Source organism: Nicotiana tabacum, chromosome 13 (assembly GCF_000715075.1).
Source record: "Nicotiana tabacum cultivar K326 chromosome 13, ASM71507v2, whole genome shotgun sequence".
NCBI classification, from domain to species: Eukaryota; Viridiplantae; Streptophyta; class Magnoliopsida; order Solanales; family Solanaceae; genus Nicotiana; species Nicotiana tabacum.
Window position 1 is genome coordinate 110,296,241 of NC_134092.1, and position 20,077 is coordinate 110,316,317.

At 37.7% G+C, this 20,077-nt stretch overlaps 1 long non-coding RNA gene across 1 annotated transcript; it reads right to left on the bottom strand.

Moving 5' to 3' along the window:
- Positions 1-11,512: 11,512 nt before the first annotated feature.
- LOC142168412 (uncharacterized) lies at positions 11,513-15,055 on the bottom strand. The gene is made up of 4 exons (XR_012698285.1): positions 14,411-15,055; positions 13,738-14,273; positions 13,338-13,405; positions 11,513-11,750 (listed from the first exon to the last, which is right to left on the bottom strand). It is a non-coding gene; the product is annotated as an uncharacterized LOC142168412 (long non-coding RNA).
- Positions 15,056-20,077: the final 5,022 nt, after the last annotated feature.

The following is a 20,077-nucleotide window of genomic DNA, read 5'->3' on the forward strand; positions in this document are numbered from 1 at the left end:
TTAGCCTTATTACATCGAAATCTATTCTAAGCTAGAAAGCAGTAAAGAACATCATCTCCTAATCTACTGGGTCCCTGAAGGACCTTCTTTATGCTTGGCTCTTTTGACCCCATCAATTAGATTTTCCAGATCGCGTATATCCAACAGTAAGTAAGCTTTTGCCAAATTTCCTCCTTCATCGTCGTCCATGCCTTGACAATCCGAGAGTCTCTTTCTCATCTTCCCTTCTAGCTCCATCAGTCCTTGTTCCAGGTATTCCAATCTTTCTGTTGACTTAGTGGCAATCTCCTTCCATTCCCTTATTCTTTCCATGTTTCCTTTGTGTTGCTGCAGATGTTTAGCTTTGGACTCGAACACACTTTTGTGTAGCCTCTTGTACTTAACCTGTGCCTCAACCACTTCATCTATGACCCTATCTTTCAGATTGACTCCTGGCTTGATGTCCCCCGCTACATCATCTTATAGCCATGACAGATAGTAGTATACATGACCGACGTGATACCTGTCTGGCTCAATAGTTTCCCCTTCCACAATGATCTTTTGGTTCCACATGTGTTGCGCTTTGAACTTGAACGGAATGACATCTCCCTTGAAATCTGCCTTGTACTGGACCATATTGGAAATCCGAGGTATGACTTATTTTCTTCCAGCTTGTCTCATTACCCTTATTGGAGCGTAAGGGTAGATACCTCGCAGCCCGATCAACACCAAGTGAGTAGTCCCCTTCGATCTGATGATAAACTCACTACTAGGAAACCATTCAAACATCCAATACACCTGCTCGTTTGTCAGATTGCTGAAGAAACGCACCTAACTTACAGCATTTCCAGGATTTGCAAACCTGTCTGGAATAAACGTCATTTTCTTTGGGTGATGGTTGGCTATGTAGTCATTTAGTGGCCTTCGTATAAGCTGTTGACGATACTCGCCCCTCTGAAAATGTTCCAGCAGCCAGACTTGTAGCAATAGATTACAACCCTCAAAGTGTCCGAATCCCTACTTGCACCGATCTAGAGCGCGATACATTTCAGCTAGGATCATTGGGATGATAGTATTAGTTTGTCCTTTTATTCCATCCATTAAGGTCCTGGCAACCATGGATAATAGAGTATGAATACTTCCTCCTTTCATTTGAAATATCAACAACCCCAAGAAGCAGACAATGAACACATAAACCCGGCAGTGCACCCATCTTAAGGAAGTAATGGCTAGTTCGTCATGGTGAAGATGATATGACTTGCTATGCCCATATCGCTCGTAGAGAAACTCAAAAGGGATGTATGATTTCTTTAGACAGAGTAGTCCGTCATTCTTCTTAAAACCCAACATTTTTAGAAAACCACGGGGAGTACGATTCTCTCGTACCAGTAATCCTGGACTATCCCATAGAAACTTGGCAAAACCTCCTATTTCTTCTAGGAGAGGAGTCATTTCTATATTGCCAAATCGAAAAACAGCTCTTTTCTCGTCCCAAAACATGGTGGCAGCCTCGATCAGCTCCCTGTTTGGTTGAATATTCAACAAAGATGGCAGTTTACCAAGTACTCTCCTCACATGATTCTTGTCACAAGGTGCAAGGTATTTCCACTAGTCAAGTAGCAAAGGCGGGATATCCTGGACCATACCGAACCTGGGGATTTCATGCTTCATTTTCTACAAACAAACAAAGGTTAGTCCTTTTCCCCTCCATATTTGACTACTTACGCAATATTGATCAACACGTTGGCACATTTTCTCCAAGTAATGCACATAATATAATAGTGTCCATTGGGACTGTGGAAATCCCGTCGGACTTTGGCCAAGGCTTATCTTAGCGGGTTGTTACATTAACAACGCTTCAACCCATACTAGGTTTTGCATGATGCATGTACATTTCAAATTGGAGTAGGGTTTCTAGAAGGGTCTAGACTGGTACTCCCAAGTGGATAACTTGTGAGGGAAAGGCACGAGACCGTCGACTGCACCGCTGATCGATTAGTCTACCACAAATAAGCCTTTTCGATTTAAAAAGGGTGATTTCAGGAAAGTGCGGACACTCATCAAGCGCCGCTATGTTGATAATTGGAATGAGTGGAGTATGATACGGAGCATGCTTTATGCAAAATAATAACACATTGCCAAGTATTTGCATGATAAAAGTACGTAAAAGTAGTAAATAAAATAGCAAAGTGAACATGAAGAGAAAAGAGAAGAAAGACAAAAGAGAGAAGTTAGTTTAGCTCATAAAAAAATGTGCGAGAACATAATGAAGTAGGTAGGGAAATAGTGCAAGAGTCATAATATAGCAGTCTTAGACAAGATGAAGGAGATGAAGATAGGTCGTACATGTCACAGTAAATAAAGGAGAATAAGGGAAGGGATGTGCATGTCATAGCAAAATAAAGGTGAATGAGGAAGGGGAGGTGCATGTAGTAGCATTTTAAAACAAATAAAGGCGAATAGGGAAGGGGATGTGCATGTAATAGTAGTTTAAGACAAGTAGGGAGAAACAAGGAAAGGGGTGTGCATGTAATAGCAGTTTAAGACAAAGAAAGTAATCCACATAAGTCAAGTTCATTATGGTAAAAGCCTAAGTATATTCCCAGCAGAGTCGCTATGTTATCGCGCCCCATTTTCTCGCGAAAGAGGGTTTCGACGTGTGACAACTCTTTTAAATGGGTATTAAAAGAGAAAAGTCGCCACCTAACGATTTTTGAGGTATGTTAGGGCACCTAATTGCAAATAATTCTATTTGACTAGTCTATGTCACCAAAGATCAGGTAAGAACTCAAATTACCTCAAAGAGAATGTGTTAGGCACTCTTCGAGGTCCACAACTGTGGGTCCCGGTCGAACTTTAAACTATGTGGATTATTAATTAGACTAGATGATCAAATAAATAAAAGGAAAATTAGAAGTCAGAGAGTCTTATTATAACTCATGAGAATTGATGCAAAATCTTAATGACTACAAGGATACAACTACATTTATCTATGTTAAATAACGAGTTCATAAAGAAAGGAGGGAGAGGTCCTAAGTTATTTAGCCTAAAGGATCACCCCGTGCAACATAAATAATACTTTGTAACTCCCTTAAGGTGGGGGTTGCTCGTATTATTCAGCGGGCACAGACTATCATCTCCAGCCAACCGATTACTATGTTATAGTTCTTTACTTAAAGGCGCTCTAATTCAATTCAAGGTCGTACCCTATGCGTGCACTACCCGTCCCATACCTATGGCCCAAGAGGCTTTGGACCTCAATTTGGGTGGTTCTAGACTCTTCTTAGGATGCTCAAAATGATAAAATTAGCGCACATTCAAAAACAATATAGGACTACACATAAGTACAATAAAAGGCTCAAGTTAACCTCCCCACATAAACAACAAATGCATGCGGTCAGTTAGGCAGTAGACGATTTCAGACACATTAGAGTCATTAAGTCCTATAGGCATAGTTTCTATGTGATTCTGATGTCCAGCGTTGTATAGGCAACATTGCAGCTTTAAACTAATAAATTTGCATATTAAAGGTATTACAAACCTATATGCATGATATCTATATGGTTTAAGATAGTGAAACGATCTCAGAATTCCAAATCATCAGTGCTGATTTTATAGACATGTGTCTCGAGAAGGTGACGGTATCCTATAGATAGGATTTCGAATAGTTGATAACTATTCTTGATTTTATAACAATTTACTCCTATAGGCATGTCATCTAGGTGGGGCAGTGTAACAGAAGTAGTTGATAAAAAGATTAGGGTCCTATAGTCATGATATCTAGATGGGCAGTCCACTAAATGTAATAGAAATAATAGACCGATTGATTATTTGAAGTCCTATAGGCATGATTTCTAGGTTGACAAAGCAAAACATGCGTTATTGTATCCTATAGGCGTGTTGTCTAAGTGTGCACAATAGTAGACCTAGAAACAAGTATAGCAAATACTCAAACATGTTTTAGACAATTGAGTGAAGTGTGTGCGATTTCCTATAAGCATGCTTTCTATGAGTGTGTAAAAATAGAGCATGTCAAACAAAAATAGCAAACAAAGCATGTAGACCCTATAGACATGCTTTCTACCCTTTCATGCAAGTATTAGAATACCCCAGCCCCCTTTGTATTAATTCCCAATCATTCATTATACAAATTATTAATGCCCATATAGAATAAATACATGCCTATTAATAAATGTAAAACAACCCAGCGATGCATCTGGGCCTTCAAATGGCTTTAAAATTCAGGCAGGCCCATATCCCAGGCGTAGATGGTGTGCTCAAAACTACAGTACTAAGAACCAGATTCAGCAGTCCAGGCCCAATAATAAAATAATTCTCTTGCCCATCCATTACCATTTATAGATAATTAAAGCGCGAATGGCAACTCATACAAACCCCAAATCATTTAAGATAACTCAAATTCTAAGGTGTAGCATATGCTCATTTGAACCCTAATACCACAACTAACAAAAGAAAGAATTCTAAACATCTCAGGGATAGGTCACACACTTGAATATCACATAAGCACACATAAGATGTAGAGAGTATGTAGAATACATAGATTGGACATATACATGGGTTTTCAGATTAGAAAACAAGTTCCAGGTAACAAGTTTCTTGGGATACACATGATTTGATTGCAGAAATCTAGCATACAAGAATCTGCAAAACAAAGGAGTTAAGCATGAGAGTTCAAAGCAAGCAGGGTCATACATACCAAGGATAACACTAGGCATGAAACTGAGCAAACTAGCACTAGCAAGCATGGCCAATAGGACAGTATTGTGGCAACCAAAATGGTAGTAAGATATGCAACTATAGTATAGTGTTGAGGTTTGCAAGTAGCATAGAAATATGCATTCTAAAATGTTCAGGATTCACATAGGCATGATCATTTTTAAGAAAGTGAGCAGGTGGAATGTTGTATATATGAGTGACTTAGCATGAAGAGGGAAGAATAATTTGGAATAATTTCTGAGCAAATATGAATTACTAGTAAGTTTTAACACAAGAATCCAAAACAGAGTATGAAGATACACTCACACCAGGCATTGATTAGGTTTAACATTCGAATCAGGCAAATATACAAAGAGCAGGAATAACCTTAGGTAACTACTCATGATTCTAAGATTAGAAGCTAAATAGAATTGGGACATTAAAACTGCAGAAAGACATTAAGGAGAACAGGATTGAAAACAAAAGTAGCACAATAGAAGGATCACAGAAGTTCAAGTAACATTTAAGAGGGCCAGAACTTTACTGCACCTAGAAAAGAACAAGATACCCATCTAGAAGCTTTGTACTTAGGTAATATCAGAACACACAGAATTGTAGAAGAAACATCATCGAGACTAACAGTCAGTAGAACATGTGTAATCATACAACATTAGAAATTCATAAACAACAAGGAAACTGAGTCAAACAATAGTGGCACACACAATTCACATAGGCACCATCATACAAGAGGGAAGTAAGTTGAATTGTAAATGGAGAGAACACAAGTCAGTTGCAAAGTTAAACGAGCAAAAGAGTGAGGAACTTAGAATATCAGTAGTGATTCAGTAGCAGCAATTGAAGGAAGATAGTGGAACCCCAAATCCCAGTGCTTCAGAGTTCACAAGAGCCTCGAGAAGGGCTACGCGTAGTGCTTGCACCAGAGGAGGTCGTTTAATGGTATTGTGGCCTTGTCTTTCAGCCGACCAAGATTTCAACAGTTTCAGAAAATATTCGAGTGTAACAGAGTAAGTGAATAAGTGAAGGAGGAGAACAGTGAGAGTAATAGCAGTAATGAGGTCCGTCCAAAGGGAAAATTGGGGAGGGGTTATATAGTGGTAGAAATTGAATAAACAAACATAGAAAACAATCAATCAAGCACAAATAAGTAAAGAAAATATCGCATGCAATCAATAATAGAACCATTAAAAGAAGAATCAGAATCCAAACCCTAGTTGGAATCGAACTTAGGGCAAATCGTTCAGAAGCCCTAATCCCGGTGGAATCAACGGAGATATACCATACATAAGAGATATTTTTCTCTTCTCTAGTGTATAAAGCCACAATCGCACCCAGAACCATAGAATCAAAGCCGGATTCGTGAGAATCGAACTTTCCATTAGTGCAATGGTAACGAAAGTTACCATAAATGAGTGGTAGTAGCAGGAAAGGTTAGTATAACTCGCGTATGAATGCGTATAAGGAAAGAATAAGAAAGGATCTCCATGGTCGGCTAGGGTTTAGTGTGAGAGTGGAGAGATGAGAGAATATAAATGCGGCTGGGTAGGGGGAAATGGTCTCTAGGGTTTGGGGTGAAGGGGATATAAGGAAAGGGAGAAGGCTATTGTGGGTCGTTGATCATCTGAGATCAACGGCCATGATTAAAGAGAAGTAGGGTGGATCAGGAGATGGGTATTGGATAATGGGCTGCTGGTGCAGGGTTAAAGGGTATTGAGCAAAGATTTTTGGTCCTAAAATCAGCCCTGTGTTGGGCTGGAATTTAAATACACGAAATTCATTAAAAATAAATTATAAAAATGACTAATAAATAAATAAAAAATATTGTTCATGTAGTAAAATATTTGGAAGTAATATCTTAACATTATAAAAATATGAGAAATGCTATTTTAGTATGAATAATATAATAAATATAATTATGTATAGAATATAGGCTATTATTGCAAAATTGTGCAAAGTAGCTTTGACCACAAATATAATTATATAAAGTAAGGTAAAATATCACGGAACATATGTGGATGCAAATGGGCCATGTGTAGTTCTGGATCCAAAGGTGAACGAAACCGATGGAGATATTATAAGAGTGGTCGTATGTTTCAAAAGTATCTTTTGAATAGGGTAGTGTCGTAAGTGACGGATAATTTTAGGTGGGCCCATGAATGCAAATTGGACGTTACTGATGTACGAGGCAGATATTTGAACGGTTAAAAGGTAATCAACTGCTGATCATAGGTTACGTTTAAAGGTTGTGAACGTTGTGAATGAAAACCGGAGTGAGAATTGCTCCTGTTTGTATAACGGTTACCTCCCGGGTTACCTTCAAAACTTAAAACATGATGTGCGCGAATATATGGGGTTATTGCGTAATTTAAACATGATGCAGATTCCCTTCGGACCATGAGAGTTGTCCTTGGGCTATGAGGATGCTGTCCTTAGGCTATGATGTCTTAGGCCATGAAGTATATGATAAGGGATTCGCCAGCCATGGAATGGTGTCCTCGGGCCATGAGGATGGTGCCTCTAGACTATCACGCCTTTGAATAATGATATGCAATTTTGAGAGATCCTCAGGCCATGGCATGATGTCTTCGGGCTATGAGGATGATGCCCTCAGACTATGATGCCTTCGGACAATATGGCGATGTTTCAGCCCACTGAATCATCAAAACTCCGATCCAAGGTCGAATACTAAAAAGTCAAATTTGGTCAACTCTTTCAACTTAAGGCTTCCAACATGGAATTCATTCTTCCGAACATATTCCAAAACACCTGAAAACAAAACCGACGATTCATACACGTCATAATACATCATATGAAGCTATTCAAGACTTCAAATAGTTGAAAGGGGCGTAAATGCTCAAAACGACCAGTTGGGTCGTTACATTCTCCCCCACTTAAACATACGTTCGTCCTCGAACGTGCCAGGAGTTGTTACTAAGCCTTCAAATTACTATGCCATCTTACCACGCACGTACCTGGGTGTGATCCCACGCACCCTATTCCATATAGTCGTGACAACACAACATAATTGAAGTTCATTACCTTAACCTTAGTCTGTAAAACTTAGAACCCAATTTCCAACACCCAGAATTTTTACAAGACCCGAGTCTCACATCTACACACTGTATAAGTTTGATCAAGCTGTATCAAGCCATAGCCATAACCCCATATATAATCACATAACATACTACACAACTCGCATACTCGCAACACCATTCTCGATCACAGTAACTACTCAAAACCATCCAGGTACTGGTATTAAACCCCATATTAGATAAAACCTCATTCAAAACCATTGTGCATTGCTGATGATGAAAGAAACACTCAAAAACTCATAACCACTCATAAGATCAACTAGTCATGGAGCTCTCTCGCCCCAACCGGAACTGTCTAAGCCGACTTTCGATATCATCCTCCCAAATATACCGTAATCAAATCTGATAGTACCCATTCTAGGTCCAGTGACCTTATATTATCAAACACAACTATTCCACATTCACGCCACACCAATATAACTCATGCCACAAACTGCGCAATCCGTGCACCCAAAAATGAAAAATATCTCAAAGAAGAGAACCATTTCGCAAGTTCAACTAGCACCACCATAACCGTAATGCTATAAGCTCGTCATACATAGTAGAACCAAGACACACAAAAAAAAATACGGTAACCATCTCTCCTATAGCTCACATTAACATCAACCGCGCGGATAACTCACGTGCCAATAATATCAGTATATGGATCCGCACGGATAACTCACGTGCCAATAACATAATCCGTCTGGCATGGTTACAGGCCTCCAGTCCAAGCATATTATACAGGATCAATTAAACAAGTACACATGTATATGATAAATGAAATAAGATTCTCATGCTCCTGGACTGGTATAAATAACACGCTATAGTGTAGGCATGCAAAGTGTGCTATCACAGCTCAAATCGGCAAGTTATCGCAGAAATAGTAACTACCAAGTTTTTTCAGGGAATTAGCCTCTTCGTACCCTCAAGTATAGTCCAGATAGTTCTCAAAAAAGGTACGAATACGAGAACACTATAACTTTATGCTTAACCATCAACTCTTGGCATATCATAGCCTAAGCATTTTCCCGAGCATGAATAATTGCCCTGGTGCTCGCACATGGGCTCAAACCCCACACCTATGAGCACTCCTAATGCGTAGCTATCACAAATAATTCACGCAACTAGTGCCTCAACCGAGTTTAAACAAGATACTCACCCCAAACAGGTCGCAACCCGAAACAATATGCTTGTGAGAACTCCTAGTCTCCAAATTCATCGAACACATGAATCACCGTAACTGATACCAACTCTAGCACTAGAATGACTAACACATATTTCATGCACGATCATCCCACGAGGAATATTTCTATAATTCTCCCGTGCCACATAGCAAAAATCTGAATATCAGTGGTCGATCAACCAAGCGAATACCGCAATACCAACGAAATATCCGTAAGTCAAAACACATTGTGCCCTTTTGAATGTACACTCTTCTCAGGTAATACCACTAGTGCCAATATCTGAAATCGTTTGTGCTCCATAAACTCATGACCTTCCTTTTGAAACTGAATCGTATACTTGAACATGCAAATCCCAATCTCACTCCACGCACCGCCTCTATTAGGCCATCGTATGAAAATACGAGAACCTTATTAACATTTTGAGTCACAAGCAAAATACATACCTGGTTAGTTAGAAACCTTCCATTTTCTCCCATATAAGAGGAAATCACAATACATAACATGTTCCCCATGCCGGTAGGACATATCCATCTCAAACCGTTATAGAAACCATCGAGAACTCTTTGAAACCCATTTGCACATAACCAAGCTATCAGGACTGAATTCCTCTAACTTGACCAAGCCATACAGGTTGCCAAATCCAAGAGTATTGCCACAAAACACCCGTAAAGCCTCACCTCATCATAAGAACCGAGCATACCATTACCATACTGATCTAGCATGTTACCTATTTGTCCTATTTTCTCCGAGTTTCTTCTGAATTACCCTCAAGTTGACACTTCTCCTTGTCAGAACACCACGATCCTTACTCAAAGTTCACCACCAGAGATCCTAGCATAAACCACATCGCCCTAAGGCCCATAAGCTAATGTATTCCCTCTTAAGCACCACAAAAGTACCACAACCGAGACACCCACTCTAAAAAGACCTTATGTGAATTTAAAATTATTCCTTTTACCTTTCTTATACTAAAATGTAGAATTCATAGTCATATAGAATTACCGCAAGTCCCGGCACCATCCAGTGTAATTAACCGATTCTCGCGATATAAAAAATCCAAAAAAAATTCAATTGACACATATACATTTTGAATCTATTAGAACCCTTTCGAAAGTCATCCACTCTGCTAAATCTAAATTGCACTGCCCAAACGAGCCGAAAGACACGTGCCTCATTAGCGCAACAACACTCAAAGAATTAACCCTACTTTAACACCACCGATCAAGTTCATACTCCGTGCACACTACATACTTCGCAAATAACAACTCGCCCATCTAATGATTTTCATATACTCATAAAGTGCAATATAACCTGTGTCCAGGAATTTCCTTACTCGAGTCATCCTCGATCTCAAACTCTGCAAGTCATAACTGATCCATAAGTATGCCTCAGACCAAAACCAATACAACACATAACCGCGCAATCAAATCGTAGGTAGCAGACTCCCCCACTTGGCTCAAAGCCATAGATCAAAACATTCGGTAATTCACAATACTCCTACTCTATTACTACCATAATATCTCAGTCAGTTCAACAAAAATTCTTCTTAAGCTCACGCAACAACAACCATAAAATACCTCAATCATCCACTAAGCTCGCATTTATTCTCTTGATAGTCAAGTCAACTTTCTCAACCAGATTCAAATTCAAATCTCAACACATACAGCCCGCCGGTAGAAAAGAAACTCTCCACTCAACATTATAAGGAGCACACCTCCGTAGATTACTCCGCATGAGATAACCCACCTGCTTAGCCTAAAATTGGCATCTTGATATACCCTTTAGCAACAACAATTACTATGCAATCACTTAATCTTTCTGAGTCCAAACTCATTAACAAGACATGAGAATTTAATTTGTCCTACAATTTGACAACGTGAAAAATCTTTCAATACACTCATAACTCGAGACTATACGTCAAATCGAGACAGACATCAAGCACCCAATAGCCCTTTTTACCTCTCAAGCAAACTCTTTTCATCACAATCAAACCATCTGAACACATCCCGCAGTCATATCATACTCATCATATAGCCATTCCACCGCTCATCGAGCCATAAATTCCACTCATAGGGACACTACCGGACACATGAGTCTAAACGCACAAGTTCTCACAATCGAAACTACCGAGCTTAAGCTGCGGTCTAACCCTGGCCTCAAGTCCTCCAGACTGGACCATCACCAAAACACAGAATACTCATCTTGAACCTCGTTCATGGAATCACAAGTCGGCGATGCACAGCTGATACCGAGCGCTCACATGAATGCGTGGAAGGAATTCAAAGAGTTATATTTCAAGCTGAACTAATTTCGCACGATAAGGAAAGAAAGATGGAAAATTATCCTAAATGCCCTGTAGCCTCTCGAAGATAAGTATTGACGTCATCATACCGATCCGCAAGACTCTACTAGACACTTGCTCATGACTTGTAGAACCTATGAACCTAGAGCTCTGATACCAACTTGTCACGACCCAAAATCCAATTAGCCGTGATGGCACCTAACCCAACCCGTTAGGTAAGCCAATTTACAAATATCTGATTCAATTAATATTTAACTTACTCCAATACACTCCCCAAGGACTGGTAGTACAAATCATGAGCTTCTAAGATTCAGAATTTACAAAGTTGGTGTGAAATAAAATACATCATCTGTTTGAAAATACATGAACAGATTTTTAAATCTAAAGCTACCAAGATCAAGAAGTAGCTATGACCGGAATACAGGTACATCTCCAATGCCAGCTCCCGCCATACACAGGAACATCAGCATCCAAAATCTGCACACAAGGTGCAGAAGTATAGTATGAGTATAACCGACCCCATGTACTCAATAAGTAACAACCCTAACCTTAGGTTAAAAGTAATGACGAGCTTGTACCAAGGTTAGAGTTTACGCCAATAACCAATAACATCTCATAATAATACAATTTAAAGCAGCACAAGTAATAACTCAACAATAAAATGCTCAGCTCGTACACAATTCCAGAAAAAAATATTTTCTTTTCAAGTATAACAGTAAAACTCAAATCCTTTGCCGAAAATCACCAAATATATGAGTAAGTCTGAAATCTGTAATTTTTGTTTTTTCAAAAAAAACTTTAACGACAGATAAGAAATTTTATTATCAGATGGTATGAGGAAAAATACTTCTTTATGCATATATATCAAGTATGCATGTCTAATGCAATGCAGCACAATGATGAACTCATGTACTCACACTCTCAGAGTACTCAATCTCATTGTCTCGCATTTTCACACATCACGCTTACTATTCAGCACACTCAGTCACTCGGCAATGTACTGGGCAGATCCAACCCAAATATAATAACAACTCGCGCATAGTCACTCAGTATTGTATATGGCCAATCTAGCCCAGGGAAGATCCATCCCAAATATATATACATAATAACTGACATTCAGTCACTTAGTACTGTATAGGGCCAATCCAGCCCAGGGAAGATTCATCCCTTAATATAGATAATTAGGAAAGATCCATGCTAGGGGAAAATCCATCCCAAAAATATAAATGATTCGGGCAAGATCCATACCCAGGGAAGATCCATCCCTAATATAAATAAATAAAAATTTAAATAAATAAATAAGGCAACTCCATGCCCTGGGAATTCCATCCCAAATCACCATCACTCATGCCTCCCGGTCACTCAGCACTCGACACTCGCACTCAGTAGGTACCTGCACTCACTGGGGGTATGCAAACTCCGGAGGGTCTCCTTCAGCCCAAGCACTATAACAAGCGAATTATGGTATAAAATCAATCAGGCCCTCGGCCTTACTCAGTCATAAATCAGTAAAACATGTTGCGACGTGCAACCCGATCCCATAAATATCCATATATAAAGCCAATATGGTCTTCTGCGGCGTGCAGCCCGATCCCAAAAATATCCTCACAATCAGACCCCCAGCCTCACTCAGTCACCAATCTCTCTAGTCTCTCGGGCTCACAATGTCATGAAACTAGCCCAAAATGATGATATGATGAATCAATAAATAGCAACAGAGACTGAGAGATGACATGAAATGAATGAACATGAATGAGTATGAAATTACAATTTAAACAAATAATTCAACAACAATACGACCTCTGTGGGTCACAAAAATACCGGCATATAGCCTCAACATAATTTTTAACATAATTCTCAGCTCAATTTCTCTAACACATGAAAGTACATGGAAAATTCCAAGATTATTTAACTACACAATTTTACGGAATCAATTACGTCACAATTTTTACGGTGCACGCCCACATGCTCGTCACCTAGCATGTGCATCACCTCCAAACAAATCACATAACACGTATATTCAGGGTTCATACCCTAAGCTCCAAGTTTAGAAATATTACTTACCTCAAACTGTGTAATTCTCTATTCCAATATGCCATTGCCTCGCGAATCGGCCTCCGAACGCCTCGAATCTAGTCACAATTAATTCGATACAGTCAACACAAATTATAGGAATCAATTCCATATGAAAGTACTAAATTTTTCCATTAATCCGAAAATCCACCCAAAAATTGACAGTGGGGCTCACGTCTCGGAATCCGACAAAAATTATAAAATCCGAACCTCCATTCAACCACGAGTCCAACCATACCAAAATTACTCAAATTTGACCACAAGTCGGCCTTCAAATCCTCAATTAAAGTCTATGAAATTTTCTACTATTTTCAACCCAAAACACTAATTTGTTGATAAAAATAACAATAGATTCGTGTAATTTAACCAAAACCGAATTAGAATCACTTACCTCAATCCATATGGTGAAAATCGTCTCAAAAAATATTTCAATCCGAGCTCCCTAGCTCCAAATGTGTTAGAAATGGCCGAAACTCCTGTTTTAAAATCTGTCCAGGCAAGTCGCATTTGACACCTGAGACTTATAAATCGCATTTGATACCTGCGATTTGCTTCTGCCCCAGAAAACAACAATATTTTCCAACACGGAAATAAGCATAACTCTCTCATACGATGTCTGAATTCGACGATTCTTTTTGATGTGGCCCCGTAATTTCAATATGGATCTAATGCTTCAATCAAATCTGAATTTGGAGTTCATTTGCTTAATATGGTACCATTTGAGCTTGAAGGAATGACGTCGAAACATTCTAAAAATATCCAAAATAAATTCCAGGCATACGCCCAAGTACAAAATCACCATCCGGACCTAACGGAATCATCAAAATTTCGATCTGAGGTCGAATATTAAAAAGTCAAATTTGGTCAACTCTTTCAACTTAAAGCTTCCAACATGGAATTCATTCTTCCGAACCTATTTCGAAACACCTGAAAAGAAAACCGACGATTCATACATGTCATAATACAATATATGAAGCTATTCAAAACTTACAATAGTTGAAAGGGGTATAAATGCTCAAAATGACCGGTTGGGTCGTTACAAGGGCCAGATGAAGAGTCTATACCGAACAAAATAGAGCTCATGAGTTCTTCGTCCATGATAGGACGTGCAGCAAGGGCTAGGCTATGGGAAATGGTGCGTTTCTTGTCAACATATTCCATGATAGAGGAAGATCCCTTAGTCATGGTTTGAAGTTGATGGCAAAGTTGCATAACTCGGGAAAGAGATTGGGATTGATAAAGGTTGGAAAGGTAGGACCAAGCCTCATAAGTGGTGCGGATGTGCATGATATGTGGTAGGATGAATTGGGTAATGGTGGTTTTGAGACAAAGGAGGAGAATTTTGTATCTTTTCTTCCATGCTTTGAAAGCCAGATTAGTTGTGAGTTTGAAAGTGGTTGCATTTGAAGTAGCAATGGTGGGAGAAGGAATGTCAGATCCATCTAGATGAGCCTCCAAATCGAAGGCTTCAAACACAGAGTAAATAGTGGATTGCCAAAGGGTAATAGTTGTCCCAATCAAGTTTTATTGGTAAACTGGGATGACTTACAGTTTAAGAGCAGGAATCAATAATGGAAAGGTCTGTTGATGTGGAAGAAGATAGATGAACTGTAGCGAAATTAGCAGTGGACTGGTTGGAGATAGTCATGGTGCCAGAAAAAGAAAAAATAATTTGGTTCTTGATACCAAATTAAGATTGAAGAGGAAGTGGAAATGTAAAGCCTTTTAGTTGAGTTTTCACCAAGGTTGTAGATAGATTATATATAGCAATAAATGTACAACAGTAGCCTAACTGGCTTATGACCTATGCACAAGGAATTTGAATTTACAATATAATCTGAATCCTTATCTAATATATTTAAAAGATACACATCTAAATCTTATATGATATATCTAGGAGATACGATGGTCATCTAACACGTAGAGACTAAACTATTCTTTTACTATAATACACAAGGAGAAATAATCAATATGAGCAATAAAAAGTTTGTGTTATCGGCAATTGTTGGAAGGCTTTTTTAGAAACAGGGCGAACTTATTAAAGAATAAAAAGCAACAAATTATATTACACATATTACGATCAGATGTGAATTAATAAGTGAATTAGTAAGTATATTACTTTCTCTGTTCCAGTTTATGTGAACCTATTTTCTTTTTAGTCGGTTCAAAAAAGAATGACCCATTTCTAAATTTGGTAATAATTTAGCTTAAACTTACAATTCTACCCTTAATGAGAAGCTTTTACAACCACACAAATACTCTAGGCCCATTTTTGACTTGTTTAGGACCACAAATTCCAAAAGTTTTTATTTTTTCTTAAACTTCATGCCTAGTCAAACAAGTTCACATAAATTGGAACGGAGGGAGTAGTATGTAAGCTAAAACTTTTCCAAACTCTTTTCTTTTCATATATCAAACCCTTAGTCGAATGAGCATCGTCGGGATTTGCATAGTTTTTTATACCTTATTCCTAAAAAAGGTATGATTGATTTTTAAAGCATGCTTTTAATATGATGTCTGTTCGTTTTAAATTCAACTATTATGTTCCTAATATCATTGGTTTTCAACATTTAAAAGATTGTTGTAATTTTACCAAGACAATTGCTTTTTAATAATTTTTCCTTCCTGTATATAATTTTAAATAAATTTAATTCCTTGTTCTTTCATATATAACTAAACTTTTTAATTTTTGCCTTTTCATATGAAAATAATTGACTAAAGATTTACGTACGAGATATATATATATATATATATATATATATATATATATATATATATATATATATATATATATATATAGAGAGAGAGAGAGAGAGAGAGAGAGAGAGAGAGAGAGAGAGAGAGAGAGAGAGAGAGAGAGAGAGAGAGAGAGAGAGAGAGAGAGTCTACTTGTAGAATCCCTAATTCCTCTCAATTTATGTGGACCCTAATCTCAATCAAGCAATCTTCACAATTGCTGAGAATAAATTATTATTTTACATTGACATATCTACAAATTCTTTACATTAATAGCTAAAACTTCATTTAAAGTTATTGAAGCTCGCTTAAACTTGAGTTTGTAAATTCGAGTTTTCTAAATTGAAATTTGTCTCAAATAAGTGTTATTGGAATAGATTGTTTACATGTTAAAAAATGTAAATCTCAATTTTGGGACTATTTAATAGAGATTTGAAGTGGTTTGAATTGAAATTTAAGCTAAATTCGAAGTAGAAGATGAACATGGAAGAAAATGAGATGTATAACTTGTTTGTATCCCCGTGTAATATTTGTATATCCCACATGTATCAAATATGTATCTCATGTATATCCATGTATACATATGTGTAATATATATGTGAGATACATGCTACATATATATGTCCCGGAGAAATTTGTAAACTCAATGTCAACTCTGAATTTTGACTCCAAACCAACGGTTCCTGGTGCAACAACAAGTACTAGTTTAACTTGGGGGGTGGTGATTTAGTGGCAGTGGGTGTCCAAATCCCCTTAATTGTTTCTCAAATTTTGTGTATTACCTCATATATTTCAACAAATTCCAACCATGCTCATTGAATAAAAAGCTTTTTTTGTCTTGATTTTTAAAATGGTATATATAATTGAATATAAGGTAAAGTCCAGTTTAGCCTTTTTCGGAGCTCTCAAGCTTGTTTAAACTTCATTACACTTAAACAAGTTCTAGATGTATAAGCAGTGAAATTCCTGTCTCGAATCGGACTCGAGAAGTTTGATAAACCCCCTCAAAACATCAAAGTATAGGTGGAGCTCTATGGAGGTTAAGTTACGAAGAAGCTCATTGAGTTAACCAGTTTATTCTTGATACATAATTATAGAAGGAAGGACCGAGTAGCTCAAGTAATAGAGGAAGAAGTCGTGAAGTTCAAAAGTTAGTTACATAGTTGGAGAGTTAGTTAAAGTTAGTTGAGGTAATTAGAATAACAGAATTCAGTTAGAAGAGAATCTGGTGTAGCATTAGCATTTTGATACAATGTAATCAATACAAATAGGATTGTAAGCTACATTTTCGAATCATCTATCAATACATATAATTCTATCCTAAATCTCCTTATCTTCTTCTTTTGCAATTCTCTCTGTCAACTGCTTTCTCGAACTTATTCCTAAAGCAGTGTTGCGGTCCTTGAATTCAATCTGAATTCCTGAAATCGTGTAACATTGGTATCAGAGCCTACAATCCTTAGAATCAGGTGAAGGGTACTCGATCAAATAAAAATTAAATTGAAGAATCAGTGGACTAACATGAGTTAATGTATAAACTAATAGTAGACGTGGGAGCTTTGTCTGGGGAAGTTTCCAATTTGAAACATCTGGATCAAACAATCCACGAATTGAAGAAACAAATGAAAAATTCTAGGGATCTTCATAAATATAAATCATCACTGCAAAACGAGTATGAACCATCTGAAGGAAGATCTCAACGAGAAAGAAGCCCGGGTAGTTATCATCAGCACAATTCTAATTTTTCTAGGGGTCAAGGATGGAATTTTTGAGATTTACAGGAGAAGATTTGAGGCTGTGGTTGTTCAAAATTGAAAAATTCTTTGCCATGGAGAAGGTTGTTGCTGAGAAAAAGGTGGAAGAAACTGCTATACAGTTGGAAGGGAAAGTTATTCAATGGCATCTATCATTTATGAGATATAGACAGTACCTCCAACCAGCTACTTGAAATGAATATGTGATAGCATTAGTTGAAAGGTTTGGGGCTGATTTCGATGATCCAATGGAAGAAATCAAAAAGAATAAACAAACTAGAAGTGTGAAGGAGTATCAAGCTATCTTTGAGAAGAATTTGAATAGAGTAAGGCTATCTCAAAAGAATGCAATTAGCTACTTTCTGGGAGGTCTGAAGCATGAGATGAACATTGCTGTCAAGCTCACCAATCCAAGAACTTTATCACAAGTATACAAGACTGCAAGGATGCAATAAGCATACCTAGCTACAACTAAACAACCTTCTTACACAGCCAACCCTTCAACTAAAAGATATGCAGGACAAGGCATCAATGGTAAACCCTTACTACTAACCCCTAATTCTGGTAGTTCTTCTTATACTAGAGGGTTCACTAAAAGAACATTGAGTTTAGACGAGAAGAATGAAAAGAAGGGCAAAAGAGTTGTATCATTTCTGTAATAAGAAATATATACCATGACATAGGTGTAAAAATTCAAAAAAAATATATCTGCTGGAATTGAAAGAAATAAAAGAAGTGACAAATACATATGAAGAACAGGAGTTAGTAATACAAAAAAAAAAGGATTTGATCAGCAGGAAACATCTCAATGAATGGAGTAGATGAAAATTTCTATCCATGCTCTGGATGGTTCATTGCGATATAGAATCTTAAAGGTTACTGGTTATCATGCAAAGAAGGCTTTTAGTATATTGATTGACACTAAGATCTCTCATAATTTCATAGATCATGAATTGGTTAAACATTTAGGGTGCAAGATCAGATCTACAAATCCCTAATTAGTGGTTGCTGCTAATGGGAACATGATGGTAGATAAGGTGTGCACAATCACTTGGCTGTTACAGGGTGCTAAATTTTCAGCATTGTTTTTACTTATGCTTTTAGGTTCATGTGAGGTGGTTTTAGGAGTGCAGTAGCTGCTAACACTTGGAGACATTAAGATTAAATTCAAAAAGCTAACTATAGAATTTTGGTACAAAGGGAGGAAGCACCTTCTCAGGGGTGTTGGTAGTCAGGTTAAAGTTCAAGGAGAAAATTAGTCAAACATGCGGGTGATTTGTCTCAATTATACATGATACAAGTAGTACCCATGGGAAGTGCAGGGGAGCAATGGCATGCAATTAAAGCTAAAGAGGAGCATGAGACAGATGCTAGATTGGTACAATTACTAGCTGAGTACTCTAAACTATTTGAATAACCTGTTGAATTACCTCCTTCTAGAGGTATTTTTGATCACATAATTGTATTGCAAAATGGAACTGAGCTTATGAATAAAAGGCCTTATAGGTATCCTTCAGTTAAAAAAGATATTATTGAGGGTCTTCTGTAGCAAATATTGGATCAAGGAATTATCCAACCTAGCTGCAGTCCATTTGCTTCACCAGTTGTTCTAGTAGGAAAGAAATATGGTACATGAGACTTTTTGTGGACTATTGCCATTTGGCATGTCCAACGCTCCTGCAACCTTTCAAGGATTGATGGACTTTGTTTTTCAGAAGTTTCTCAGAAAGCATGAATTAGTCTTCTTTGATGATATCCTCATCTACAACAGCACTATGATGGATCATTAATTCATTTAAAGTCTATTTTTGTGGAGATGAGGAAACATAAGCTCTTTGCTAAAAAGGGTAAATTCTTATTTGGTGTTCAAAGGATTGAGTACTTGGTATATTCATCACATCTAAAGGTGTGTCCACTGATTCTCAAAAGATAGAAACTATAAGGAACTGGCCCACTCTAACAATACTCAAACAGCTTAGAGGATTCCTCGACCTAGCTGGTTATTACAGGAGGTTTATCAAAGGCTTTAGAGTGATTTGCAAACCTTCAACTGATCGGACCAAGAAAGATAATTTCAAATGGTCACCATCAGCTAATGCAACATTTGCAGATTTGAAAGAAGGACGCACTCAAGCTCCTGTGCTAGCTTTACAAGATGCTAACAAAACATTCATTGTAGAAATTGATGTATGTGGCTATGGTATAGAAGCAATACTTATGTATGAAGGACATCCAATAGCT